Raw genomic sequence first — 26,724 nt, 5'->3', positions numbered from 1 at the left:
AACACCAGAGGATCAAGAATCTAATAAAGTGTCAAGGAGTGAAGGGAGAGGAAAGGAAAGCCCGTGAATGTCAGTCATCGGTTCCCACACTTGGCATCTGAGATACCCACCATCCTGCACCTAAGTCAGTTCCTAGTCTGACAGCTCAGAGGAACCCTCTGCTCTTAGATGTGCAGCGCTCTCCTTTCTATAGCTGACCACAATAATTTTCTTTTAGACCCAAGGGGAATCCTTCTACTTTCAGATTATGTGTCAAAATATCTTGTCTGTACCCTGAATTTTCTCTTCCCTCTGGGAAAAAAGAAAACAAGAAGTCAGGAGAACTATGACTACTTCCTTTAGTTCTTAAAGCAATAAACATTGTGTTAGATGATGACCGGCCAGTAAACTATGAGGGAGAAAAAGATTATCATCTCACAAGTTATTATATCAAAAAATACCTTGCCACATAGTTATTGTTACTTGCATGCTTACTATATGCCGGCCACTGAGATAATCACTTCATGCTTGCTAGCGTGTTCGGTGGTATTGTTTATGAACAAAATCTCTTCTATTGAACGAGAAAAAATTACCAGGAGTAGTTAGTAGAGATAATATGGTTTACATTTATTGAATTCAAATACAAGTGTACAGAGAAAGGTCACCCACAAATTGAGGAAAGGCAGAGAGAGCAAGGAGAAGGAGAAGAATGTTTGCAGGAGTATAGCAAATTGAAGGCATAGTTAAAATGTGAACAAGCTGAGCCAAGGCCATAGCAAAGGCTGAAGTAAGAACAAACCACACTTAATAGTTCCAGAAAATGGAAGAGTTCAGAATACACCACCCAACATGACTGCTTTGGCATACTGGTTATGTTGAGCTGAAGGCACTTGAGAAACAGCAGATGCAGGAAGGGCTCTCTGACCTCCCCTTTTCTGCCTAAAAGCAGGTCATAAAATGTTCCATGAGAAAGGTGATTCCTGTAGGAGGAAGAAGACATTCTTATCACCAGAGTCTGGAATTCAATATCATAATGAACCTGTACAAACAAACCTACCAAAACAACCTTTCTCTTCCATTAGTTTTCCCCATATATGCCGTTTTAACTGTCCCACACTTTGCTACCACTAGCCCAAAGCTCTTCATCTTGTCACGTCATCACAATTTATTGTTCTTTGTGTAAAAATGTATATAAGCTTTTGGCTTCTGTGGGTCTTCATTTTTCTTTTGAAGATCCCTGTGTACATGTAAAAATATTATATATTAAAGATGTCTGCCTTTCTCCTGTTAATTTGTATTATATCAGTTTAATTATGGGGCCAGTCACAGAACCTGAAAGAGTAAAAAGAAGTTTTTTGTCCCCTGCAATAACAGGGATCTCTCCTTATACAAATGATGTAGTGGGAAAAGTTATATGTCAATTAAGTCAACAGAAACCAGTAAAAAGAGTATTTTGTAAAAACATGCAGTTCAGATAGTTAAAACTTGGGACAGAATCTGGGATGAACTTTTTAGAGAATTGTTTTCCCCTTACAAAGAACAATATAAGTAAAGAAAGAATTGGAGTTATTAACAAGGAAAGTAAATTAGTTGTTTAATAGGAAACTTCTCCTCTTTTGGAGACCTGTTTTGTCTACTGATGTACATTTTAATAGGCCATGTTCATAAATTAAATGTTTCCTGGGTCCACACTTCTTTGATGTCCTTTCTGTTGCTATTACTGCAAGGAAGAAAGCCCTGAAGGCAAAAGGAAATTGGGTTAATACATTATATGAAATAAGTGTATTTGACTTTCACAACAGGCTCTATGAGTTCTTAATTTTCCCATTTCATAAAAAGTTAAAGTAAAAAGTAGAAAAATGATGTAATTTGGCCTGTTGAGAAAAATGTGGTATTGCATAAAAATTTAAAACTTTGATGTGAAATTCTTGGAGGACTAAGGTAAACATTAGGCTATGGACAAAATATACTTCTCTGTATGTTGAACACTTATTTTCACCTTTCTCATTACTGAAGGTACAAAACATGTCAATAATTAATAAAATTTGTTTTAGAACTCTCCCTTTCTGAACTAAAATGGGGACGAGGCATGATTCTGGTCATTAAAATGGAAATCAAAGACTGTAAGAGATCTCTGGGAAAGTTTGGTTCTTCCTCTTTATATCTACTTATTTTTCGTCTTGCCTGGAATATGCAGTGAAAGTATGGAGGAGAAATAATATCAAAGCAGAATGACAAATAGAACCTAGCCCACTAATGACATTTAAAAAAAAAAACCAGCTATATCATCCCAAGCCTCTCTCTGAATTTTGTGTTATGTGGGAAAAGAAAAAAAACGAAACTCTTTCCTTAAACCACCACAGTTAGTTTTCTGTTATAGTTGCCAAAGCCACTCTTACCTATTAAGGGACTTTATATCTGGAAGGGAGTTTTGCAAATTCTGAAAATGAGGAAATGGCTTAATGATGGTGTGAGACTTTGGGCATCACAAGCTGGAAAACTAGCAACCTTTGTTATATAACAGAAAACATCAACCTGTTGCCTGCCAAATGCAGTAGGAAGCCACAGTAAGCAAAATCGAGAGTGTTGCAGTGTGCTGGTCTCTTCTTGCTGCCTTCAGCAAAGTCCTGAAGGAGTGGGCTGAGCTTTGGTTTATGCTATGTAGCTGGCAGGCAGCAATGAAGACAACACAGCTTTGCTAAGGAAAAAAGACAGCCTTTTAAGTAGGAGCTTTCAGAGGTGAAAAGAGGCAATGCCTTAAAATGAGGTGGTTGTGAGAGATGGCTGCAGAGAGACAGACTAAGCAAAAGATGAAGCAGGAGCGCCTGCCTTTCCCTAGTAACTTCCTGGAAATGTCTCGTTCTGTGGCCAAGATAATGTAAACTGTACCGTATCCTCACCAAAGTCTATTGTTTAACTGGCTTTCAGTAAAAAATATTCTTAATTATGTTTAAAGATATGAGCATAGCACAAAAGCAGATAGGTGAGTAGGAGAATTATATGCTTAAAAACTATATCCTGATACAAGTATTAGCAGTGGTTTTTGTGCATAGGATTGACCACACTCAAATGAAAACAAACAAACAAAAAAGCTTGCCGAGGAAACTGTACTGCCATAGAGTCTCCAGGCTTGAGTGGCCACAGCCAGGATCATTCAATTTCTAAACTATACTTGGACTCCCTGGGATTGACTTAGGAAGCTTTGCATCCCTAATAGCATCATATTATTCAATATCCATCGTTTTTCTGGCTCTGTAGGACAATGTCCAAGGGGATTCTCTCAAAAAGGCAGAAACGGGGCTGCAAAATTGACTAATTAGGAAACATGCTTCGTTACCAGAGCAAGGTACTTTCCCGCTTTTTTCCAAGGATTCTATATTTTCTATTTGCCAATGTCTGTGTTCTTTTTCTTTCTTAATTTTTGAGTGGAAATGCATGTTATTGTCACCTTATTCATCCTCCTGCCTGTTGAATTTATTGAGAGAGGATGTCTTAGTCCATTTAGGCTGCTATAATGGAACTGTAAAGTTTATACACAACAGGAAGTTATTGCTCCCATTTTTGGAGGCAGGAAAGTATAAGATCAAAGCACCAGCAGATTTAATGTCTGCTGAGAGTCCATTCCTCACAGATAGTACCTTCTATGTGTCCCCACATGGTGGAAGGACCAAACAGACTTTCTCAATCCTCTTGTATAAGGGCACTAACACCATTTATGAAGACAGATCCCTCATGATCTAATCACCTCCTAAAGGCCCCATGTGTTAATACTATTATACTGGGTATTAGGTTCCAACATGTGAATTTGAGAGAGATACCAACATTCAGACAATTGCAGAGGATAACTGGCCTTCAGTGTCTAGGTTTCTGGACCATGAGAAACCACAGCTAGAGATGATGAAGAGAAATTCAAAGCACTAAATAATCCTTGATTCTGAAGGGAATGCAGAAACCAAAAGAAACTTAAGAGGTGGGTAAATGTATGTGATATACAATGCAATGGATGTATATAGATGCTGGTCAATCAAGATAAACAGAGGCAGACACTGCTAGTAGCTTACCCAATACAAAATCTTCCCCATTCCTTACTCACAGAACCTCTATTCTGTTCAAGGAAGCGTGTGCCCATCTAAAATCTATATTCCACATCTACCTTTGTTATGAAGTAAGGTCACGCAATGATGATCTGGACCAATAAGAGCTGAGAAATAAGGCACTAAAAAGTTCTGTGGAAATTTTTATTTCCTACTATTGTTATTATCCCTCCCTCTAGGCTGCTTTCCTCTGCTTCTTCCTGCCTAGAAATCTACCATGAGATGTGAAGTGAGCAGCAATCATTCAACCTTGAGAATTAAATTAGAAAGCTAGAATGAACTTGGGCATTGACATTAATGATCTGGTGAAGTTGTGAAGTTGCTATACCTGCTCTAATCTCCCTAACTCTGCATTTCTTATGTGGAAAAATTAAACTGCTATTTTGTTAAGTCACTATAATCATGTTTCTTTCTTTCCTTTTTTTTTTTTTTTTTTTTTTTGAGACAGAGTCTTGCTGTCGCCCAGGCTGGAGTGCAGCGGCCCGATCTCTACTCACTGAAGCCTCCATCTCCCCAGTTTGAGTGATTCTCGTGCCTCAGCTCCCCGAGTAGCTGAGACTATAGGCACCTGCCACCCACCCCGCCTGGCTAATTTTTGTATTTTTAGTACGGACAGGGTTTTACCAGGTTGGCCAGGCTTGTCTTGAACTCCTGACCCAAGGTGATCCGCTGCCTAGGCCTCCCAAAGTGCTGGGATTACAGGTGTGGGCCACCACACTCGGCCGTGTTTCTATTCCATGTAGCTGAATGCAATCCTTACTAGTTAACCTTGGATGTAGTAAAAGTTGTGGATGTCAGTGGAGAACTTGACTTTGTAGAGGGTAAAGATTGATCATCCACAGATAGAACAAATGTTTCTATAGGATATCATAATATAAGATCAGCTTAGAGATAGGGAACTCGCAAGGGTTGCTTGTGTGTCTGGAAGAATGAGAAATGGAAAAATGCAGAAAAGTTAAACAAGGGAATTCAGTAGGGCAACAAGAGTGCTTCAAATTAAGATAAATGAAAGTAGAAAAAAAAGAGAAATTATGAAATGGTTGTCTAAAATGTATGAAAAAGAACTTCAGGGAATATAAATACAGTTACTTGTGTTAGGTTGGCTTAGCTACCTTGCTCCAATTAGATAACACATTGACATTAGAATCTAAAATAAAATTATGAGCTCTACCCAGTCTGTATCTAAATGTGAGGGATAGGGTACCTCCAGCATATCTAGGTTCCCAGTCATTGATGGCTGTCACATTTCAAGGTCTTTTCTTGTTTTTGACTTAGTGTCCCGTAAACAAGGTCTTCAGCTGCTCTTAGTTCAGTCTTACAGAAATGCAGAGGATGGAGATAAGTTCATAAATAAAACAAAAATGCCAATCAACACTTGAAAGACATATCAGAAAACAACTAATAAAAATGTTTCCAAAAAGCATCATTTATTATAAAAATAGAGTTTTAGAAGTAAATAAAATATTTAAAAATTCTGTAAGTACCAATGTTATTTAATTTGTTAAATTTTATCTTAGTTACTATAGACATGGTTTCAGAGGAAGTCTATATATTTCAGAAGATCATGGAAAGATGTCAAGTATTTTTTGAAACCATACATGAATGATTAATTTTTAGAGCATGTAAACTAGAGGTCAATGCTGAAGAGCTTCTATGCAATTTTAAGATCTGATCTTGAAGATTTTAAGATCAAGTTTTTTCCATATGTGTGTGTGTGTGTGTGTGTAGAATTTGTGTATTATTCTATAATATTTTAGCAAAATCCATTTTGTTGAAATGGTAGCTTACTATGATAAACATAATAGTTGTAGATAAAGTTATGTCTTTTAAGATAAAAATTTAGATCAAAGAAGAACCCAACAGTTGAGAACGATTTTCTTTATCTAATTTTGCTTTCTGTGCCTCCTAATTGAGCAGTGGTAGGGAAGAGGTGTGAACCGTGTGTTGCAGGGGTAGGAAGGGCAATGACATTTTGAGATACCAGAAAAGAGAGAACTGCATAATACAAAGTAAAAATAAAGCTGAAAAATGTCAAACAGACAAAGATACTAAACCTCATTTGCTTCAGCTTGTCAAACTCAATTTCATCTACTACATGTAAAAAATCTTTTGAAAAATAATTAAATTCAAGAGGCTGCAAGGTCTAAAATGATTCCTGAAGTTACCAGATTTCTTAATAAAAATTTCAAGGGGTATGGATGTATCTGGGTGGCACAGAAAGCTCAAGCTTTATATCTGGATTAACAAAGTACTACAAAAGTAGCAAGAGAGGCCTCTCCTCACACAGTCACTACAGTACCAAAGAATAATTGAAACTATGAATGGAGGACAGGGATGGAGTAAGGTTTAAAGCCATCACTTTTCTACTTATAATTTTATTGTATTAAGAGATCAATTCCAAGAAACTGATGTTTTTCAAGGAAGTTGACTACTTTGTTTCCTAGAAATCTTTTTTTTTTAATTTCTGTTGCGATAAACACAGTGATAAAGGAAAAGGTCACACAGAAAGAAAAGGTTGGTCACATTGAAAATAATATTTAATTCCCTCATAGATTTGCTTAGAAAGGGCCCTACTTGGTAATGATGTGTAGCAACATAGAAAAGACAGTAGATTCATTACAGCTGCATAAAGCAATATTTCTCAAGCTGAGATATTTGGACAAATGGTCATATTGGTTATTAAATATTTAAAATATTTAATTTTGGTTGGTAAATAGCTTGTGTTCCATGTCCCCTGAGTAGTCTCCTGCTAATTTAGTTGTGAAGTCTTGGAATTTCTGGTGAGACAGGGTCTACCCAAACCAAAGGATATTGGTTTTCTTCACAGAAATGTGTTTCCTGCTCCCCAAATCTTGTGCTCACATAGATAATACTGCCCAAAGCAGAAGTATTGTGTTTTTTGTTTTGGTTTTTGACACAAAAAAAGCTTTATAGACTAGCAAGACCACTCACCTGTTCTGAAAACCAGCTATGTGCCTGTCTGACCATCAATTATATATGACTAGCACAAAATTACCACAGAGCCATTCTAATAATTTTCTGCAAGATTGAATGATGCGTCTTTTCTGGCTAGAACACACTTGACAGCCCCAGCTTCGGGCCTTTCTGGGGACGATGGCTGCAATACTTTGTAACTGAGCAATACCCTTTGATTACATTGCACATATTTATATGTGAATTTTTAGGAGTAAATTATACCAAGTAATTGCCAAGAATGAGAAGAGTTATTTTCTAATGCTTAGTAAATAAGTCTGGCTTCCAGTAGATAGGCAATTCCAAATGCTGAAATGGCAATTGTCCTGCTCTCCTACTGAATTATTCTGGTGGTTATAAAGACAAAACTCATTTGCTCAATTTAACAAACATGGACTTGGCAGAAAATAGATCGCACATTCAAAAGGTTTACAAGAAGATAGTTTCATGAAGAGAGTATTTACAAATATGTTTGCACAAGGATAAGAGAAATAATAAGGGACGATAAAGTACACTGGGACTAGAAGGAGCAAGGGACAATTACTTCCCCTAGACCTGAAGGGGTAAATGGGGGAACAATGTTACCAGAGCTCAGCAGGACACAGGGCTATGAAAAAAGAGTCAACCACGGGTCTGTGGCTGTGGCTGGCATAGAAGGAGTCAGAAAAATAAACCCCCACATCTGACTTTCTACTAGATTCTCAATCTTCAATCAGTCTAAACACAACTGGAAGCCAAAAGGCAAATGGACACAGGTGATGCAGCCCATAGATTGCTCTGCAGGAGCCCAAATTTGGGCATCAGTGAGCAGCAAACAAACCTGGAGGGGAAAACAGAGAAGTGCGCTAGTCATTTGTTTTCTCTCGGATTCTCAGGCTGCTGATAGATAAGCAGAAGTCATCGAGTAGGACTTCCCAGTAAAGTTCTTTTGGAGTGTTACTCAGCAGGCAGGTGAATTTTGCCTTCCCAGTCTTTTTAATTTCTTGCTGAATTATAGATGTGACGGCGGGCTTTGCAGCCATTGTTTTTCAACCATGAGTTAATCTTAAGCTAGAAGCTACTAGCTAATAATGTCAAAGCAAAAAAAAAAGTATAAATTTTGAATATTGTCAATACCATGAGGCCATGATATCCTTGATCTGATATTAACACAGGGAACTGCATTTTCCAAACTTTCTAGCTATCTTCCTACTATCTATGTCTGCTTCTTGAGAATAAGTGGGCAGAGATGGAAGGATTAAAGAAAATCAAGTCACGCTGTCTTCCCCCATCTCTCTCTGCCTCAGACATTACATCTAGCAGTGACTTTGTGTTCTCCACGGCCCGGCTATCACTGGGCAGTCCTTTTCACCACACCTCTATCTCCCACAGGGTAGGGAAAAGCAGGACAAGGCAGTAATTCCATTTCAGTTTCAGTTACAATTCCAGAATTTAGGGATGAGGCACTGCTACCTCCTATGTCCCTCCAGCCTAGGGATGGTGGCAGCTTCCTGCTGTTTCTACTGCTCATGTTTCATGTTTGTCTGTGTAGATTCTCAGGTCCTCCATCACCTGCATATCCAATTACCAGTATTAAATTTCCTGTATTTGCAATGCCAGGAGTCATTTCTGCTTCTGATAGAACTCTGATAAAATTCTGGGTTAATTTGTAATTGAAAGATATTTTCAGACATACACTTTTACTTCCTAAGTAATTTAATAAGTTGAAAGTATTATCTGACATCACAAAAAACAATATAGGAAATAACAATATTGTACTATATTTTCTGAGGCTAATAAGAAAAGAATAAAGGCAAAATTAAATGAAACCAAGTATTTATGTCACCTATAAATGAAGTAATAAGCATACGATATGGAGCTATGAAGAAAACCTTAAGAGTAGTTCAAATAGATGAAAATGGTGGGAAAATTGAGTCATTCTGGGGCATAAATGGCAGCAGATGCATAAAAATGTTAAAAAAAAAAAACCTAACACTTTGCAGTCACTATCATATTCACATTTCAAATAGGTATATTGTTCAGAGTCTACTTTTCTCATGCCAGACTTTCATCATATATGGGAATTAGATATAGTGGTAGATGATCCACAAAATACAGCATTAGGCAGCAAAGAGAACCGATGACCAATTAGTAGGTTAATAATGAAGTCTTTGCAGTCCTTCATGTCCTCATAATGGTATTTTGAAATATGGAGAGAATAAAAAATATATTTCAATACTGGAATTTCTAGCATGTAAAATGAGAGAAACTGGAATGGATGTAGAAAATTATAAAATTTTATATAATTTATAATTTTATGTATATTCCTATCAAATATATATAACTATAGAAAATAATAACAATTGTAAAGTTATAAGCATATATATTTGGATATATGCTTATCAAATATATGTAAAATTTTATAGATTCACTTGTCAAAAAATGATATCCTCAAGATGCTCCTGGAAACAAGGATGGCTGCTGATAGATAAGCAGAAGTCATTGAGTGGGACTTCCCAGTAAAGCTCTTTTGGGGTGTTACTCAGTAGGCAGGTGAATTTTGCCTTCCTAATCTTTTTAATTTCTTACTGAATTATAGATGTGATGGCTGGCTTTGCAGCCATTGTTTTTCAACCATGAGTTAATCTTAAGCTAGAAGCTACTAGCTAATAATGTCAAAGCAAATAAAAAGTATAAACTTCAAATATTGTCGATACCATGAGGCCACAATAACAGCCATCAAAAACTGAAATTTGGACTTAATTACATCAGAGGAAACAAATCTCTGTTCTATTTAAATTAGTAATATTCAGGCTTATTGTTCATATAGATAAATACAATTACTAGTTGATATTAGCCACTTTTATCTCCAGAGAGACATCACAAAAATATGAGACTAGTTTCAAACTCTACTCAGAAAGTTAGAGAAGGATCAAATAAATGAAAAAATGTTCTTTTTTTTCTATGAAAGTGAAGTCATGATTGCAAAAGTCTCAATTATTTTCTCAAATAATGTATACATAAGGCAAAATTCCAATGAAAAGAGAAGATATTTTTAACTTGAGAGAAATTATTTCCAAAATTAATTTGAGAGAAAAAATTAAAAGGAAATAGGTAAGAAAAAACTTAAAAATATGTAATAAGAGGTTCTTACTCTCTTGTAAATTAAAATAACTGACATGTAATATAAATCTATAATACATAAGCATGGTGATACTGGTAAATTGACCTACCATTGAACAGCGCTGTTCTAAAACAGATTCAAGTATATATGTCTTTAATTGATTATAAAGGATCTCCTCCATGGAAAAACAAATAAAAATTACAGTGTTATAATATCTTACTATGATCTTAGAATTTCTCGTAACTACTATCCTGAGTCTGTTTCCATTTGGACATCATTTAAGACAGACCATTTGGATACCAGTTTAGTTAAATCTAGCCTTGGTGAATATATATATATATGCATATATATATATATGCATATATATATATGCATATATATATATATATATATATGCATATATATATATATATATATATATATATATATTTGAGATGAAGTCTTGCTCTGTCCCCCAGGCTGGAGTGCAGTGGCATGATCTCAGCTCACTGCAACCTCCATCTCCAAGGTTCAAGCGATTCTCCTGCCTCAGCCTCCTGAGTAGCTGGGATTACAGTAGTGTGCCACCATACCCACCTAATTTTTATTTTTAGTAGAGATGGGGTTTCACCATATTGGCCAGGCTGGTCTGGAACTCCTGACCTCAGGTGATATGCCAGCCTCAGTCTCCAAAAGCACTAGGATTACAGGTGAGAGCCACCATGCCCGGCCTGGTGCACCCATATTTTTGAATCAAGAGCATTGACATACATGTTGAAACAGAAACACAACCCTATAATATGAAGTCTGTCCCTACCAACTTCCACTTGTAGAAACAGAACATTATCTCTTTTAAACAAGTACTGCCGGGAAAACTTCTCTTCACTAAGAACTGGGTCAAGGAGAGCTACTTCCATCAGAGGCTGTTCAAAATATCACTCTCCAAGGAGATATAATTTGAAAAAGGCAACAAATTTGGGTACTAAACAGGCATGATACTAACTAGTTACACAATCTACAACTTTGAAGCCAATTCATCAGCTATGGGTTAAGAATGCATTTCATGCATACAGAAAACCTCAAAGTTCAGGGTCATCTCTTGCCTAAGAGTGGATGCCCAAGGGTTGTTAATAAGAATGAATGCACCAACATTAACTTAGGGCAGAGTGCCACACTTTGTGAGTAAAAAATTTTGATTCCAATATTTCTGCAGAACTTGCAAAGTCTAAATATCAGAAAAAATGTTCCAAACCACAAACTTACTCTGAAAAAAGAACAAGGAAAGTGAATGGAATTAAACACAGAGGCAAATTACTGATGATGTTATTTGGATAAATTCAAACACTTCACAAAGGTACACAAAATGTCTGCTCATTGTTTTCCCTGTTGCAAAATAAATATGTATAGGCAAAGATAATTAATTTTATACGATCTTCAGAAATTGCTATTGATTCTTTCAAAGTGAGTTATTTAGAATTTACAATATCAATACCACCCTAGAAGAGAACTTTTGCCTTTATCTCTAGAGCAATATTTACAAGCTGAAATACCAGTTTTAAGCACACAGATAAATATCTGAGTACCTGAGTGTCAATACTTAGGGACAATATTAGAAAACTCTAGTGGGCAGACTCTGATTATTCTACTGTTTTGCCAGTGTAAAATTACAACTTTTAATACCGATTTGTAGAAATTTTCCTCTTGAGAATTTTGTGGTTATAAACTAAGGAAAAGGAATTATATCACCATGAAATTCAGAGGAAGAAAAAGAACACCATGTTAATACTTGCATATAGAGCATATTAGTTTGCTAGGGTTGCTGTAAACAAATTACCACAATCTCAAAGCAACAAAAATTTATTATATCACAGTTCTGAAAGGTAGAAGTGAAGAATCAAGGTGATATCAGGGCGTGCTCTCTCTGATGGCTCCAGGGGAGAATCCTTCCTTGATTCTTCCAGTTTTTTCTGTTCTCTGGCAATCCTTGGCATTTGTTGGTCTGTAGATGCATCTCCCTGGTCACAAGGCCATCTTCTCCCTGTGTGTCTTCACATTGTATTTCTTCTGGGAGTGTCTGCTTCTGTGTCCAAATTCCTCCTTTTTATAAAGACACCAGTCATATTGGATTAGGACCTATCCTAACGACCTCATTTGTAATTGGATTATCTTTGTAAAGACCCTATTTCCAACTAAGGTAGCACTCTGAAGTTCTGGAGATAAAGGACTTTAACAGACCTTTTTGGGGAAACACAATTCAACATATACCATAGACTGAGCACGAACAGCATATTTATTTTTAATTTAAAATAAAAGATAACACGAGGAAGATAAATACCCCAAGGGGTTTTCATCATCAAGATCCTGCATTATATTTTAACATACCAAATGGAAATGCTTGAGTCTTTCAGTGAATAATATTAGATCAATGCAAAAGTTAATCACAATTTCTGCAATTACTTTTAATGACAAAAAGTATGATTTAAAGAATGAGGTATGTCTTCAATGTCAGTACAGAAAGTATTTACCTCACTTCTGTGAGCACTATTCTGAAATTATCATTTCAAGTTATTGAAAATGAGCCCAAATCGACAAAGTGAATTTAACAAAGTTAAGTGAAAATTATGCACTTTAATCCAAAAATCAACTACAGAAATGTGCGAGCTGAGTGACAGAAAGCAGTTATAGTTACTTTGAAAAGAACTTAAAAGTTCTGCAACTACAAATTCAGTATAAGACAACAGGGTCTGGTAAATACAATGTTTTAAACAAATGCACATTAAACTAATTCATTAAAAATATTAGGACATAACATTGGAACTGAATGTCAATAACTGTGTATTACATCAAAAAATGAGTACCACCTCTATTCCCACATCTCTGTTATATGCTACAGAGAATGCAAAGGGGAGGAAGACTGATATTTACCCAAAGAGATAATAATCATTGTGGGATAGAGTGGGGTGCTGGGAAGTAGAGTGAGGTGTCAAGTACACAGTAGTAAGAATACAAGGTAGAATTAGGATGCGTAGTGTAAGAGAGAAAAAAGCGCAATGTGAATTTAAAAGAATGCATTCATAAGGCAATTTGGAAAAAATTAGGATATATTATATGAAAGACCTCTGTGCTTAGAACTCACTTATTGCTAAAAGGTTTCCTTTACCCTAAAATAAATTAGCCCACCTCCTAATTCTTTTTTACAGTACTATAGCATCATATATGTAACATTTTTAAACAAATCGTCATTGAAATATTATTTGAGTACTTCCTATGTGCTGTGATTAAAACAGTAGTTAATATGACAGAAACATATTTTAGTGAGAAAGAATAATATTAAACAAGCACTTCTAAATGTAATGAATATGCAGGACATTTTGAGGAAAAGAACAGGAAGACATCATCCAGTCTGAGGTAACAACAGGCTTCACCATCAAGTGGAGTAATAGTGATTAAGTGGTAGGATAAACTCCTGAAAGTCTTAATAAAAATTTGCTTGGAGTGGTGTTACTGGGAATAAGTAACCAGGAAGGATGAGGTGATCACACAGGGGAATGTCTGGACTTGGTTGTGACAATGGAAGTGAATATTTGAAGTAAGGAATTATTCAGGGTCCTGCCAGGAAACAGAAGGAATACTAAAATTAAATAACTTTAAACTAATTATTTGCAAAAACTAATACAGGAACTATTTACGAGGTATAGGTAGGCTTTAGGGAAACCAACAACAAGTAGTACAGTATCTGAGGACTAGAAACAGAGGGAAGCTATTATCACACTGTGCCTGGAGGAACAAAGAGACAGATATCTAAATGAAGATGGCTGAGTAAAAGGATCTGCAGTCATCGATAGAGGAATAAAGCCAACCTTAGAGGAATAACACCAACCTAAAGTGACCCCATAGAGCAGGAACCAGAGGAATTAGAACTCCACCTTCCTCTTCTCTGATCTACTGTATTAGTCTGTTCTCATGATGGTAATAAAGACATACCTGAGACTGGGTAATTTATAAAGGAAAGAGGTTTAGTTGACTCATAGTTCCATATGGCTGCAGAGGCCTCACAGTCATGGTGGAAGGTAAATGAGGAGCAAAGTCTCTTCATACATGGTGGCAGCCAAGAGAGCACATTTGCAAGGAAACTCCCCTTTTTAAAACCATTAGATCTCGTGAGATTTATTCATTCTCCTGAGAACAGCACGGGAAAGACCCATCCCCATGATTCAATTACCTCCCAGCAGGTCCCTCACACATTACGTGGGTATTATTACAATTCAAGGTGAGATCTGGGTGGGGACACAGCCAAACCACATTATTCCACAATGGCCCCTCCCAAATATCATTTCCTCACATTTCAAAACTAATCACGCTTTCCCAACAGTCCTCCAAAGGCTTAACTGATTTCAGCATTAACTCAAAAGTTCATAGTCCACAGTCTCATCTGAGACAAGGCAAATCCCTTCTGCTTATGAGCCTGTAAAATCAAAAGTAAGTTAGTTACTTCCTAGATACAATGGAAATACAGGCATTGGGTAAACACACCCATTCCAATTGGGAAAAATTGGCCAAAACGAAGGGGATACAAGCCCCATACAAGTCTGAAATCCAATGGGGTAGTCAAATATTAAAGCTCCAAAATGACCTCCTTTGACTCCATGTCTCACATCCAGGTCACACTAATGCAATAGGTGGGTTCCTAGGGTCTTGGGCAACTCCACCCCTGTTGCTTTGCAGTGTACAGCCCCCCTTCTGGGGGGCTTTCACAGGCTGGCGTTGAGTGTTTGTAGCTTTTCCAGGCACACAGTGCAAGTATATCTACCATTCTGGGGTTTAGGGGACAGTGACCCTCTTCTCACAGGCCCACTAGGCAGTGCTCCATTGGGGACCATGTCTGGGGGCTTGCATCCCACATTTCTCTTCTGCACTACGCTAGCAGAGGCTTTCTATGAGGGCTCCACCCCTGCAGCACACCTCTGTCTGGACATCCAGGCATTTTCATACATTCTCTGAAATGTAGGCAGAGGTTCACAAACCTCAGTTGTTGTCTTCTGTGCACCTGCAGGCTCAATACCATGTGAAAGCTGCCAATGCTTAAGGCTTGCTCCCTCTGAAGCCATGGCCCAAGCTGTACCAAGGCCCCTTTTAGCCACAGTTGAAGCAGCTGGGACACAGGGCACCAAGTCTCTAGGCTGCACACAGCAGGGGAGCCCTGGATGGAGCCCAGGAAACCGTATTTTCCTCCTGACCTCTAGGCCTGTGATGGGAGGGGCTGCCACAAAGGTCTCTGGGTTGCCCTGGAGACATTTTCTCCATTGCCTTGGTGATTAACATTTTGGCTCCTCATTACTTATGTAAATTTCTGAAGCCAGCTTGAATTTCTCCTCAGAAAATGGGTTTTTCTTTTCTATTGCATGGTCAGGCTGTCAATTTTTCAAACTTTTATGTTCTGCTTCCCTTTTAAACGTTAAGTTCCAATTTCAAAAGATCCAATTCCATCTTTGTGAATACATAAAACTGCTTCTAACAGTATTCAAGTCAACTTTTGAACATTTTGCTATCTGGAAATTTCTTCTGACAGATGCCCTAAATCATCTCTCTCAAGTTCAACATTCCACAACTCTCTAGGGCAGGGGCAAAATACCACCAGTCTTTCTGCTAAAACATAGCAAGAGTCACCTTTGCTTCAGTTCCCAACAAGTTCCTCATCTCTGTCTGAGACCACCTCACCCTGGACTTTATTGTCCATATCATGATCAGCATTTTGGTCAAAGCCATTTAACAAGTCTGTAGGAGGCTCCAAACTTTCCCACATCTTCCTGTCTTCTTCTAAGCCCTCCAAACTCTTCCACCGTCTGCCTGTTACCCAGTTCTAAAGTCACTTTCACATTTTCAGGTATTTTTACAGTAGCATCCCACTCTACTGGTACTAATTTACTATATTATTCTGTTCTCACACTGTTAATAAAGACATATCCAAGACTGGATAATTTATAAAGGAGAGAGGCTTAATTTACTCACAGTTCCACGTGGCTGTGGAAACCTCACAATCATGGTGTTAGGTTAATGAGGAGCAAAGCCTCGTCTTACATGGCAGCAAGCAAGAGAGCACGTGTGCAGCAGAACCCCCTTTATAAAACCATCAGATCTCGTCAGACTTGTTGACTATCACAAGGAAAACATAGTAAAACATGCCCTCATGATTCAATTTCCTTCCACCAGGTCCCTCCCAGGACAGGTGAGAATTATTACAATTCAAGGTGAGATTTGGGTGGGGACACAGCCAAACCATATCATCTCCTGTCAATGCCTGCTGTCATCCAAAAAGTAAAGGAACCCATGGATGCAGTTCATATTGATTCACCTCCTAGGGTACAGAAAATTGGACAGTGATGAAGAGTGATTGTGGAGCGACAGTGATCTGTCCACTATGAAGTAATAGAAGAAAAGATGTTTTGCTGTATAGAGATCAATATTCTTGAAAAATGCAGGCACTAGATAAGGAAGATGAGAGGCAACTGATGTTAAAGGACTTTACACAGTGCCTCAAGCACATTAAGTACTCAATTAGTGTAACCTATTGTTATTAACATTATAATTGTTATTATCATTTTAAAATAAGATTGCCATTGCCGGAAATGAGATGTTAAAGCAACTAGACATGTCATCTGGCTGGGTGTCTCCCAGAATGTTATTAGGGATTTATATAGATATAAAGCCTGATTGTGGAGCTAAAGTTTCCAGTGAATGAAGAAATATTAACAGAACAGAGTAGGTAACCAAAATGAGGGCAAGTCAGTGGTAGAGCCGGATGGACGAGTCTCAAAAAAGCAGAGATTTGCATAAGATGAGCCTTGGAAATCTGGTAAGAGTTTAGCTGGTAGAGATAATCAGGCAGACAAAGCAGCATATAAATTAGAAGAAACAAATGGATCCAAATTACAGACGTGCGTAAGATGCAGAAATGTGAACTAACCCATTCTGGATGAATCATAGAATGCGAATAGGAAAAACTAGAGGGGGGTAACATTCATGCAGTTCATTCCCCTGTTTTGCTGGGCTTTTAGTACCAATGTAAGGAATATTAACTTGGAAATGGAAAGCCTTTGAATGATTTTGAGAAAGATAGCAATGTGATGAGGGTAAAATAAATTGCCTTAAGTGTAATCTGGAAGGAAGATTAGTTAGAATAATTACAGAAGAGACGATACACAGAATGAACCTTGATGAACTTGCAGAAATCAGACAGATGTTAAAGGGAGAGGATTCCACACGGAGAGAACAGCATGTACAAAGGCACAGGGATGAGAATTATGACATTGAATTAGGGCAGGAATTTTCAAGCTTGGTACTAGTGATATTTTGGGTCAGATAATTATTTGTTCTGTGCTGTTCATTTTGGGATGTTTGCGGTATCTCTGGCCTCTACCAAATAGATGCCAGTAGTACTCCCTTTTCAAGTTACAACAACAACAACAAAATGGCTCTAAACATTACCTGTGTTCCCTGTGGATCCAGAGTGGGGAAAATACCCTGTGGTCGAGAACCACTGAATTAGAGGAAATGCACATATTTAATGGAACCACAAAAGAAATTTTAGCAATGGATTGCCTAGAAATAGAGCTAGAAAAACAGAGATAGATAAAATATTGTAGCTTGCTTTGTTGAATATGTCTTATTTTATCCTGCTGATTAGAAGAAAAGCAGAAGATTTGTATTTTAGAAAGATTACATTGAAGGTGTGAAGGAGCAGTCTGTTGTCGGGGAGGCTGGTTAGAGGAAATTCCAGGAGTCCAGTTATGGTGGTGTCACTGAATATTTAAAGGGAGGAACTGGAGAAATAAAGGAGGTTGAGGAGATTGAAATAATAAAATATGGGCACCTGGAGCATTTGTATAAGAAAATAATGGAGGAGTCAAGAAATTCTGATTTCTAGCTTGGGTAACTGAGTGGATGAAAGTACCATGTACAAAGTGTGTTCTGCTGGCCTGATAAGGAATAAGGAATAAAATGATGAATTCATTTTTGGTTAGGTTTAATTAGATTAAACCAAGTACAGCTGACCAATAGGCGAATAGATCCATATATGTTTGTCTTGAATACGTAGACTTAGAAACCAACAGTATCAAGAAGTGTTTATAATTAATCAAGATGAGGGCAAGATACAAAGCTTAGAGAGAAATATTACTGAAGGAGCAAGTGGAAGAAGAAAACCTGGCAAAAGTGTTTCAAAATGAGTGCTCTACAAGACTAGAGGAAAAAGTCAAAGGAAGTGATGATTTCAAGAATATTGACATAGGAGGCTGAGGTGGGAGGATCACTTGAAGCCAGGAGTTCAAGACTAGCCTGGACATTTCTACAAAAAACAAAAAATTATTATTCAAGTATAATGGCATATGCCTATAGTCCCAGCTCCTTGGGAGGAGCAGGAGGATCCCTTCAGCCTAAGAGTTCAAGGCTGCAGTGAACTATGATCACAACACTGCATTGAAACCTTGGCAACCAAGAAAGCCTCTGTCTCTAAAATAAATAAATAAATAAACATATAAATACATAAATAAATGTTGATGTAATAATATTTTCAAATAATCAGTAAGACAAGTATCACAAAGGTAGGATTTTGCAGCAAAGCCATTGGTGACCTTGACAAAGTTATTTTACTGAGAGAGGCAAACAGAGGGAATTAGAAGTGAGATTAGGAAAATGGAGTGTAGACTATTATTTCCACATGTATATATTTGAAAGCTAAAATGAAAGAAAATGAGTAAAAGAAAATGTGGACAACTAAAGAAAGGGTAATAAGTATTTATAAGAAAGTGGAAGACAGAGTATAAGGGAAGAAATTTGACTGGTCAGATGAGAGGCATCTGTTCCTCTAGGACAAGGAAGGAGGGGACATAAAAATATGCAGAGGCTGGGTGCAGTGGCTCACGCCTATAATCCCAACACCTTGGGAGGCCGAGGTGGGCGGATCACCCGAGATCAGGAATTCCAGATCAGCCCGGCCAACATGGTGAAACTCCGTCTGTACTAAAAATACAAAAATTAGCCGGGTATGGTGGCACGTGCCTGTAATCCCCGCTACTCAGGAAGTTGAGGCAGGAGAATCACTTGAACCTGGGAGGCAGAGCTTGCAGTGAGCCGAGATCACGCCACTGTACTCCAGCCTGGGCGACAAGAGCAAGACTTCATCTCAAAAAAAAAAAAAAAAAAATTGCGAATAACCAGGGGCTTGAAAAGCAAATACTTTTACACCTTCAATTTTATTTTATTTTACTTACTCCTTTAGTTTTATTTTTCTGTAAAGGAAGACACTAGATAATCTTCTAAAAGTAATAGTAAATGTGGATTATATAAGGAACACAATAAAACGTGATTTTGAAATTGTTCTGGAAAATAAGAAAGAAAATTGTTTCAGCACAGTAAATCACAGTAAATACAGACTCAAGCTTTGTTGGAGAACATTGAGAGCTGATATAAATTTGTTGACAATGAAGTCACAGTGACATAATTTTGTGTAGTTAAATGGATTTTATCAGTGTTTCCCAACATTTCTGACATAGGAACAGAAAAGACAACCAGCTGGATTAATAAAGTTGTCTTTTTGATTGTTTTCCTTTAAAGTAGGAACAAAGGGAAGGGGATAAAACAGTTGACTCTAGTGAGAAATTGCTTGATTAGATAGTTCTTGGAAGAAAGGCTAGATTGTAAAGCAATGTAAGAAGAAAAAATACAAAAAAAAAGGGTAGATATATTGGGAAAAAGTGAATTTCTAAAATTACTGGATTTCTTGACTCCTGAAAGACTAGGAAAATTGAAGTGCTATGAATCATCCTGGTGGATATTCCCCCAAAAATATGTCTGGAATACAGGAAAGACAAAAAGTTGTTGACATAAGAATTATCTACATATTTTTAACAATTAATGTTTTATGGGTGGATAAAATTATGAGAGAGAATGAGAAAGCACAAACCAGTGAAGGTTAATGTTAAGGGGAAACGCCTGTTAATTTCAAATGACAAAAATACAAATGACACAGAATAAATCTTTTTTTCATCAACATTTTGGATCTTGGTCTTTTGTTCCAGATGCAATATAAGATATTGAGCTGAAAAATTAAAGAACGGGGTAAGAGGAAGAAAAAGAACTAGCAGAAGAAGAAAAGAAACTAGCAGGGGAAGCAACATAATTCTATATTACAAAAGGGGAAAACAAGTATTTCTCAGAGGCGGAATTAGCAAACAATACTGAGGAAGTTATTTGTGCTGTTCACGAACATTTTGTTCTCTACTCTTGGGCACATGGTAAGATAGTACTTAACGCTCCCCTCCCTTTAATTCAAGAAAAGTCAACTGACTTACTTTAGCTAATAAAATGTGAAAAGAAGTAATGTGTCACTTCCAGGTGGAAGCTTTAAATGCAAGAACATGCTATACTCAATGACAATATTCCAGAAAAAAATCTGTTCTATCAGTCAGAGTCCAGAAGTGAGAAGAGCATAGATAGATCAGATATCCCAGCTGGCCCCCACTGGACATGGAGTGTGAAAATTATGCCTTTGTTTTGTTTAAACCATTGAGATTTTGTGTTGTTTGTTATGCAGCACAGCCTAGTCTAGCCTAAATATAATAAATGAAATGCAAGCAAGGGGTCAAGAAGAATGAGACAAAAAAAAAAAAGTCCTAGGATATGATACCTATGCCAACATTTTTTTCAATGATATCTATTACTTGTCAAAACTAAGACAAACTTTATACCAAGGGCTTTATATTTCCACCTTTCTTTGGTATTTAAATTTTTCATTGTATTATATTACTTCTCGAAGTTTGTCTAGTCTCAAGTTTGATAGTAAAATACTTTGCTATTGCTGAAAGTTTTCCTCCTTTTATCCTCTAACATATTGTTGTTGCTGTAATTTATGGCAGCTGAAATGAAGTATGTTGACATAGAGAAACTCTTCAAATTTGGAAACTACTCTATAAATGGAATGAAATTACAAGAGAATAAGTAGCTCACCAATGAATGTGTTGAAGGTGAAGCTTGATGACCTTTTATGAGTAGGAATACTACCATTTACTAAATACCTATTATGTGTTAGATAATATATTGGGTGCTTTATTGATGCCATTTTATTTTATATGCATGGCAGTCTTGAGGAGTAGATATAATTAATTTTACTACTGTGAAAGTGTACATAAATTATCTAATGTCAAATAGCTAGTAAGTGGCTAAGCCTGGATTCAACCCTAATACAGATAGTACCAAAACATGTATTCTTACGTCAGAAAAAGGAAGTATGGGCTGAATGTTCATTTTAGTTCTTACAATCAATATGATTTCTTTTTTATTTGACCACATTCATGTCACTGTAGAAGACAATTCTTTGATTTTGCAGCTCAATATTGTATATAGAATCTGGAACAAGATACCAACACCCAACACGTTTTTACAATAAAATTTCTGTTGTCCTAAGCCCTTTTCTTAGGAAAAAAATAACATGAGTTTTTATTTTTTGTTCAAGGTAAAATAATAATTTTCTTTTATAACCTGAATGAAAAACAGTACCAGAAATTCTTCTGCACCCTGTGAGTTTGAGTGATCTAAAATTTCACCATAGGTGTCTCTCAAATGAGATTAACTACTTGCAGGTAATAATGAAGGCACTGTTGAAATAATTTAAATGATTGAATGAAGGATTTGAGAGAGAAAGTCATTGTAAGGCATATAATTTTCTTTTTCTCTTCTCGGATGCATGAATATAATTCCTTGAATATAAAAGGAGAGGAAAAAAAGTATAGTACCTTGAAATTTCCCATATGAAACTTAGTACTATTTCAATGGCAAAAATACCCTGCAGCAAACACTTTTTTCATATAGCATCCTTCCTGTTATGTTATTTTTGGAAGATAATGATTTATCAGAAAATGTCTACAGTATGGAGCCTAAATAAATCAAGTTAGCTGGACGTTAAGGAGCTATAATAATCAAATAAAAGGTAAACTCATTAACTTTTGTCATCATTGCTTCAGCCTAACCCAGGGATTCTCAAAGTGTTGTCCCTGCACCAGCAACATAAGCAGCAACTGGGAACTCATCAGAAATGCAAAATTGTGGGCTCCTAACCCAGACTGCTTGATTCAAAAACTCTAGGGATAGAGTCCAGCAACCTGTGTTTTAACAAGCCCTCCGGCAGATGCTGATACAGCTAAATATTTTTTGTTGTTAATTTTTGTGAGTACTATATATATGTGTGTGTGTATATATATATAATATAGTATGTATAGTATATATATTGAGTATATATAGTATATATTAAATATATAGAGAGTATATATATATTCAAGATGTATATTAATTATATCTACTCCTTAATTAATATCAATATGTTAATTATAGCTACTCCTCAAGACTTCCATGCATGTAAAATAAAATGGCATATATAAATATGCATATATATATATATATTCAATGGCATATATATATATTCAAGCATTTGTACTTTGGATCACAAACCATTCAATTATACTTTTAAGTTATTTTAAAATTTACAATTAAATTATTTTGACTATAGTCACTTTGTTGTGCTATCAAATACTAGGTATTATTTATTCTTTCAAAGTGTTTTTGTACCCATTAACCACCCGCATTTCCACCCCACCACCCAATACCCTTCCCAGCTTCTGGAAACCATCCTTCTATTCTCTAGCTCCATGTGTTTAATTATTTTGATGTTATATCCCACAAATAAATGAGAATATGTGATGCTTGTCTTTCTATACCTGGATTATTTAGCTTAACAGGATAACCTGTAGTTCCATCCATACTGTTGCAAATAACAAGACCTCATTCTGTTTTATAGCTGAATAGTACCTTATTGTGCATAAGTCCATATTTTTTATCCGTTTATCTGTTGGTGGACACTTAGGTTGCTCCAAAACCTTGGCTATTTTGAACAGTGCTGCAATAAACATGGGAGTACGGTAGTTTTTCCATATTCTGATTTCCCTTCTTTGGGGTATATACATACCAGTGGGATTGCTGGATCATATGGTAGTTCTATTTTTAGTTTTTGCAGAGCCTCCAAACTGTTCTCCATAGTAGCTGGTTGTACTAATTGACATTCCTACCAACAGTGTTTGAGGGTTCTGTTTTCTTCACCTCCTCGTCAACATTTGTTATAGCTGGAATTTTAACTGGGGTAAGATGATATCTCATTGTAGTTTTGATTTGCATTTCTCAGATGGTCAGTGATGTTGAGCACATTTTCATATGCCTGTTTGTCCTGTGTATGTCTACTTTTGAGAACTGTCTATGCAAATCGTTTTCCATTTTTTGATTGAATTTTTAGTTTTCCTATAGACTGGTCTGAGCTCCTTATATATTCCGGTTATTAATCCCTGTCAGATGGGTAGCTTGCAAATATTATCTCCCATTCTATGGGTTATCACTTCACTTTGTTGAATGTATCCTTTGCTTTGCAGAAGCTTTTTAACTTAGTGTTATCCCATTTGTCCATTTTTGCTTTGGCTGCCTGTGCTTGTGAATTATTACTGAAGAAATTTTTGCCCAGACCAATGTCCTGGAGAGTTTTTTGAATGTTTTCTTGAGTAGTTTTATAGTTGGAGGTCTTAGATTTAAACCTTTAATTCATTTATATTTGATTTTTTGGTGAGAGATGGGGATCAGGCTTCATTCTTTTGTATAAGGATATTCAGTTTTCCCAGCACCATTTATTAAAGAGACTCCAATGTATGTTCTTGGCACCTTTGTTGAAAATGAGTTCACTGTAAGTGTATGCAGCTAAAATTTGAGAACCACTGACCTAATCCATGACTAATACTTGGACAAATGTATATCCTATTCTCAGCCTTCATTTTTAACACTAATTCTTAAACTGGCTAAATATTAGAATAATCTCCAAGTCCTTTTGAAAAATATCAATGCCCAGACCCACCCCAAGCAAAGTGGGTCAGCATTACCCAAATGGCTTTGAGAGCCAGTGGGAACTGAGATCCACTAACTTATGGCAGCATATGACACGGTGAAAAGAGTTTTGATCACAGTTTCAGTCAAAGTGGGTCAGAGTACTGATCCAAATTTTAATTGATGGTATATATTTAGGCAAGTCACAAAATCGTAAGTTTCTGAGTTTCTTCATTACAGAATTTTGCTAGTGCCCAATGGTTTAAATTATGTGAAAATGCATTGCAAATTCTAAAATGTTGCTATTCAAGAGTGGTTCAAGGAGGGCAACACTTGGTCTTGGTCAGGATGGTCTTGATTAGAACAGTAGAGCTTCCAGCCCTACCAGAAACTTGAGGGAAACAGAATCCACATTTTAAAGTAATTTGTCTTTCATATACACATTAATGTTTGGGTAACACTCTTCTAAAGCATGAGGACAATATAAGTCATATGACAATATACAAAAAGGAAAACAGTATTTCCTATAACTCAAATTATGCTTAGCTTTAAATGATTGTGGGGTTACAAGTGGGGGGGATTAAAAATGAGTATTTATGCTTCACATTTTCACTTAAGCTGTCTATTTGAAACTGAAAACAGAAAGACTCAGTAAGCCTGTTTGTTCAGCAAAGACAGAAATGATTACCGCTCCCCTCAGGGTTTGCAGGGTTGCCAAAAATTTAAGAGCAACTTACCTATCAGACTCTGTTTCTTACAGATATTGTTCCACATATTTTAGGAGGCATAGAATCAGGTGGTTGCTATTCAAATACTGGGAAAAAGAGGGTAATAAGATGATTAACAACCTGGAATAGCAAACACCTACAGGAAAATACTTGTCAGTAAATACACATGTACATTATTACTATTATTATTATTACTGTGGAGTATCATAAACAGACATACAAATTTAAATCAACAAATTATAAATAAATGTCATGGTAATGACATGTCCAAAATGAGTTTTAAACAAAGATACAGAAAACAATGCCTCATAGAGTTAGTTTGGCATAATGAGTTTGATTTCCTTCATCAGGTACCCCTTGTTGTTTAATCAAGTACAATTATTAAGGCACAGAGTATTTTTTCTTGTAATACCATTTCTGTATTCTTCTGCTTTTTGGAGGAAGTAATAAACTGCTGGGCGAACAGTAAGTACAATAAATACCCTCATACACTTCAGCTCATCTGTTGGATAAAGTATATCAACTTACCAGGATTGTTTTATTTGAATTTATTGTCTGTAAGGATGAAAAGCCATAATAAAGTTGGATAAATGGACCCCATTGGCACATAAATAACTGCTCAACCAAGAAAGCTATGGAAAAAATAAGTTTGTTTTCCACCATCTGGTGCATCAGAGAATATTATCAAAGCAGCAGTAGGTGGTGGTGGGAAAACATCCATTTCATTTCCATCCTTGAGAAAACAATAGCATTTGGAAAACACATTCTCTTGCTGGGCCATCTAGCTAAATACTATGCAACCTAAAAGGTTTTATATTTCTAATGTGTTTCCACTTTAGTGATTCCCATCGTGTTATAGGTGGGGAAAGTGCCAGACTGGTAAACCTGCCATCTAAAATGTCCTGTTTTCCTATATATCAGAAACAGCACCGTCATAAATAGAGCAGAAAACTCCAATGCTGGGGTCTAGACTGGTAGAAAGTGACCGAACGAAGCTCGAGTAGGATCAATTACATTCTGAGAGAACTGAGAGAGCTAGCACCACAAAATTTAAACCACATTAACCTCCATATCACTTAAATCATCTTACATAAAGTTCTCAAATTTAAGTACTCATACTTTGATTAATCCATTTTTTCTTATATAATTTATTCATTCCAAACATTTTAATTTAGCACTTCTAAGTCTCAGGCATTTTGAAATCTCATCATGTTTATGATTTTTTTTTCTTGCTGAACAAATCTGTTTCCTTCACCAGACTCTGTTCCTTATAGACATTTTTTCTTATAGTTTCATTGGCATAGAATCAAGTTTCCAAACACATTACAATTTAATTTTTTAACTTGTTCTATTTTATGTACTTTTAGGCCTCATTCTGATGAATGTAGAAAACTTAATGAAATCATTTTTACGTGAAAGCTTGAATGGAGGGTCAAGATGGGGAAGGAAACATGCTTGTTCATGTCTCAAATTAATAGCTCACATTTGGAAACTATCTACATCCAATTATTCCAAACATTTCCGGTTCTGTTTTCAAATGCTTATGGTGACCAGCATCTTAGTTAGTAGAGAGTCCACTGAATGAAAGATTGCTGTAAAGACAGAGGTTCTATTCTAGAATCTGGTGTTAATGATGTAAAATATTTCACTTTATTTCAGTTTTCACAAGTACGAAACACTTCAATAGATCTGATAAAATCTATGTTTCCCTCATTTCTAAAGGTCTATGAATACATATTTTCCAAAATCCTTTGAAAGTTCTTTTATATGCTTATAAATTAAATTCAACTCTGGGAAATAGAAGAAAAATATGTCAGCAAAAGCCTTACAAGTGGCCATACAACTGACAACTTACATTAATTAAGGACTTACCAGGAGCCAGGCTCTGTGCTGAGCACTTTATATAGATTATCTTGCTTTCTAATCACAAAAGCTCTATCTTTATTTCACATGTGAG

General features: G+C 36.4%; 1 long non-coding RNA gene across 1 annotated transcript; it reads right to left on the bottom strand.

Moving 5' to 3' along the window:
* Positions 1–585: 585 nt before the first annotated feature.
* LOC129058960 (uncharacterized) lies at positions 586–26,372 on the bottom strand. Its single transcript, XR_008524470.1, has 4 exons — positions 26,251–26,372; positions 24,777–24,853; positions 5,278–5,387; positions 586–959 (listed from the first exon to the last, which is right to left on the bottom strand). It is a non-coding gene; the product is annotated as an uncharacterized LOC129058960 (long non-coding RNA).
* Positions 26,373–26,724: the final 352 nt, after the last annotated feature.

The sequence above is a fragment of the Pongo abelii genome, chromosome 3 (genome assembly GCF_028885655.2).
Source record: "Pongo abelii isolate AG06213 chromosome 3, NHGRI_mPonAbe1-v2.0_pri, whole genome shotgun sequence".
Lineage (NCBI taxonomy): Eukaryota > Metazoa > Chordata > Mammalia > Primates > Hominidae > Pongo > Pongo abelii.
This window is presented reverse-complemented; position numbering and strand designations above follow the sequence as displayed.